At 44.9% G+C, this 4618-nt stretch overlaps 1 pseudogene; it reads left to right on the top strand.

The window, feature by feature from the left end:
* Window positions 1–1842: 1842 nt before the first annotated feature.
* LOC102255911 lies at window positions 1843–4283 on the top strand (annotated as a pseudogene).
* The last annotated feature ends 335 nt before the right edge of the window (window positions 4284–4618 follow it).

The following is a 4618-nucleotide window of genomic DNA, read 5'->3' as shown; positions in this document are numbered from 1 at the left end:
ATGAGGTTTATTCTAAACCTTCAGGAATATGAGTCTTCCTGTCACCTTTAACCTGCTGGTTAGAACGTCTGTAAGGCTGGGCTGCAGTATCTCACTTTGTCACTAGGAGCTGTTGCCTAATAAATTTTGTACCCAACCTGCAAGCTGCTTCAGAGTAACTATGCCCTATATTTTAATATTATTCCTGAAATTGTATCTTCAAAGGTGTTTCCTTAAATTAAGTTTTCCTAGACTAGGAAGAGATAGATAGATAGATAGATAGATAGATAGATGGATGACTGAATGATATCACTTATCAGTGCTTCTTCACCACCTCCAGTAAGTTTAACTCTCTTTAAAACCAAAAATCTCCCAGGATAAATAAAAAATGCTCTGAATTTGTTGGTTTCAAATGAGAAAGCTAAAAATTACCATTGATGTATAGTTTTTTATAAGGAAAATACAAATTCACAGGTTGGGCCCCTCTGTAATGTGACTTCTCTCGCTTCTGCAAGACATCCTAGAGCAGCGGTCGCCAACTGGTGGTCTGTGAGGTCCAAAAGGTTAGCGACCGCTGTCCTAGATATAATTCCATTTTGTCAGGCAGAACCACAAGCAGCTGAAGAGGAAAAAAAGAAACCTGCCGTCGAATTTCCAAAACCCATCCTCACTTCACTCACAGCTCAAAAGCTACAGCACTTCCTGCCGTCCTCACGACGGGTGTCCAGTCACCACAGAACACCTTGTCTGGTCCTCCTCCCCCTCATCTCCAACTCACACTTTCCTCAGCCCCGCAGTTAACCGGGTCTGCAGTTAACGTTAGGACATCTACCAGATTCCCAACACTTCACCAGAGATGAGCCATATTCCAGTTCTCTGAAACCTTGGTATGAGCAGGGTAGGGTAGGACGAGGAAGAATGTAACATGAGGCAGGCCCACACCTGTGGGAAGGCCGCCCAGACAGAAGGTGACGGCGGGCCCAACACCAACAGGAGACAACCAGGAGGGTGGCCTGGATCCGAGCTCTCGCTGGGGAGTCTTGTAAAATGCAGACTCCTGGGTCCTGGCCCAGCCCGGGCATTCTGAACCAAGGTCTGGGGTGAGGCTCAGAAATCTTCATTTAAAAACCACCCCAGGCCTAGCTGGTTTGCCTCAGTGGATAGATAGAGTGTTGGCCTGCGGACTGAAGGGTGCCGTGCTCGATTCTGGTCAAGGGTGCATGCCCGGGTTACAGGCTTGATCCCCAGTGTGGGGCATGCAGGAGGCAGCCGATCGGTGATTCTCTCTCATCATTGATGTTTTTCTCTCTCTCCCCTTCTCCTTTCCTCTCTGAAATCAATAAAAATAAAATTAAAGTAAAAAATTAAAAGACTGTGGTTGAAAAAAATAAAATAAAAACCAGCCCAGGCCTGCAACTCTCACGAGAGAAGCGAGATTTATTCCTACATACCGGGCCCTGCTGCTTGTGGCGGCGCTGGCGAGGGGGAGCTGGGCTGTGGGCATGAAGTGTAACAGAACAGACTTCACCACCTGAAACGGCTGCTTCAAGTCCAGATCAGGCAAAGAACAAACCGTGAAACAACCAACAAGACCAAAGAAGAGTGCACTTAAGTTGAAGACACAACACTTGATCTGAAACAAGAAGTCTGTGCCTATTCAAGAGCTCTGAACGAGCACTTCCCGACGCTGCTAGCAGTCTTTGTTTTCTTCAGTGCTGCGCTGTGAGACTGCCTGGTGCAGCGGCAGTTGCATTCTTTATGAGTTTGATAGATCATTTTCTCTCACTCTTTTTCTTTTTTTTTAATACGAGCAACTTTCTTCAGCCTTTGAAACGTGAGCTGAAAAAGAAGGATCAGCAAATGCTACTGAAAGTGCAATATTTGATTATCACGGCGAGATGAGCTGTGATCCAAACCTTCTCCACAATAATGGATGCAATGGGTACACCGATGGTACTTCAGCAGCACTGCGCAAAACTGGGGTGATTGAAAAACTGCTAACCTCTTACGGATTTATTCAATGTTCAGAACGTCAAGCTAGACTTTTCTTCCACTGTTCCCAGTATAATGGCAACCTGCAGGATTTAAAAGTAGGCGATGATGCTGAATTCAAAGTATCATCTGACCGGTGGACTGGGAAACCCATTGCTGTTAAATCTTACTGGTGAAGATAAAGCAAGAAATCCTCCCTGAAGACCAAATGAATGGACAAGACGTGTTTTACCTGACTTACACCCCTGAAGACAAGGAAGGGAACGTTCAGTTGGAAACCGGAGATAAAATAAATTTTGTAATTGATAACAATAAACATACTGGTGCTTGTAAGTGCTCGAAACATTATGCTGTTGAAGAAGAAACAAGCCCGCTGTCCGGGAGTAGTTTGTACCATGAAGGAGGCGTTTGGCTTTATTGAAAGAGGTGCTGTTGTAAAAGAGATACTCTTTCACTATAGTGAATTTAAGGGTGACTTAGAAGCCTTACAGCCTGGAGAAGAGGTGGAATTCACAATCAAGGACAGAAATGGTAAAGAAGTGGCAACAGATGTCAGACTATTGCCTCAAGGAAGAGTCATATTTTAAGCTATCAGCTTTAAATAATTTGAAGGAACTATATCCCAAAGTTACCAGTAAAAACCAGAATGACCCATTGCCAGGACGTTAACGTTAATTTTGTGATTCCTAAAGGACTTCCCTTTGGAGACAAAGATACAAAATCCAAGGTGACCCTGTTGGAAGGTGACCGTGTTAGGTTTAATATTTCAACAGATCGACCTGACAAATTAGAACGAGCAAGCAACATAGAAGTTCTATCAAATACATTTCAGATCACTAAGGAAGCCAGAGAAATGGGTGTAATTGCTGTCATGAGAGATGGTTTTGGTTTCATCAAGTGTGTGGATCGTGATGCGTGCATGTTCTTCCACTCTAGTGAAACTCTGGATGGGAACCAGCTCCATATTGCAAATGAAGTAGAGTTTACTGTGGTTCCTGATATGCTCTCTGCCCAAAGAAATCATGCTATTAGGATTAAAAACTTCCCAAGAGCATAGTTTCATTTCATCCCCATTCAGATCATCGTTTTCTGGGCACTGTAGAAAAAGAAGCCACTTTTTCCAATCCTAAAACCACTAGCCCAAATAAAGGCAAGAAAAGGGGGCTGAGGATGGTATTGCTTATGATGATTGTGGAGTGAAACTGACTTTTCAAGCCAATGACGTGGATGGGTCTACTTCTCCTCAAATAGGGGATAAGGATGAATGTAGTATTAGTGACAGAGGCCTGGACAACAGACTGCAACCTGTGTGTGACTTTTGGGTCGTAATTCTAACTCCAAGAGGCTCGTGGGTTATGTGGCAACTCTGAAGGATAATTTTGGATTTACTGAAACAGCCAATCATGATAAGGAAATCCTTTTCCATTAGAGTGAGTTCTCTGGTGATGTCGACAGCCTGGAACTGGGGGACACGGTCAAGTACAACTGGTCCAAAGGCAAAAGCAACAAAGTCAGTACAGAAAAAGTCAACAAAACACACTCAGTGCATGGCCTTACTGAAGAAGCAGATCCTACATCTACTCTGGCAAAGTCATTCGCCCCCTTGAGGAGTGTTGATCCAACACAGACTGAGTACCAAGGAATGATTGAGATGGTGGGGAAAGGGGATATGAAAGGTGAGGTCTATCCATCTGGCATAGTTGGACTGGCCAACAAAGGGGACTGCCTACAGAAAAGGGAGAGTGTCAAACCCCAAGTGCGAGTCCTGGGTCAAACTGCACAGACTATGGTGCACAGCATCACACCTCTGCGTAGGGCCACTGTGGAGCGTGTGAAAGATCAGTTTGGCTTCATTAACTGTGAAGGAGGAGACAGCAAGAAGCTCTTTTTCCAGGTGGAAGAAGTTCAGGATGGCATTGAGCGACAGGCTGGAGATGAGGTGGAATTCTCAGTGATTCTTAATCAGCACACGGGCAAGTGCAGCGCTTCTAATGTGTGGCGAGTCTGCGAGGGCCCCAAGGCTGCTGCAGCTCCACGACCTGATAGGTTGGTCAATCGCTTGAAGAACATCCCCCTGGATGATGCCAGTGCCCCTCGCCTAATGGTTCTTCCTCAGCCCAGGGGACCAGATAACTCAATGGGACTTGGTGTAGAAAGAAAGATCTGTCAGGCTGGTGTCACTGACTAACCACATCCACAAAGCACATCATTAATCCCCGGTGATCAAGTTGGGGGGATTCTGGTGAAGGGTTCTGAATATTTCCCTCTTCATCAATCCCAAAAATCTGGAATACTTATTCTATTGAGCTATTACACCAGTTTTTAACACCTTCCTCATGTTATGTTTATAAAAAAAATAAATTTAAGAAAACCATTTTAAAATTTTAAAAAATAAAAACCACCCCAAGTGATTTTGTGGCAGACACTTTGAAAAGGGAAGTGGCAGATGTGCCCCCTAAGTCGGACTGCCTCAGGGTAAAGGCTGGGTTCAGCTCTGGGAATCAGACTGCAGGAGGCTATGGGAAAACTTCTAGAGAGTCCAAAGGAGAAGACCAAGGTGGCAAAAAGTCCAGAATCATTTTACTGGGAGCAGCTGAAGGATCCATGGGTATTTGCTCTGGAGGGAGGGAGGTGTATGGGGGGAAAG

The sequence above is a fragment of the Myotis brandtii genome, unplaced genomic scaffold, assembly GCF_000412655.1.
Source record: "Myotis brandtii unplaced genomic scaffold, ASM41265v1 scaffold4, whole genome shotgun sequence".
Classification (NCBI taxonomy): Eukaryota; Metazoa; Chordata; class Mammalia; order Chiroptera; family Vespertilionidae; genus Myotis; species Myotis brandtii.
This window is presented reverse-complemented; position numbering and strand designations above follow the sequence as displayed.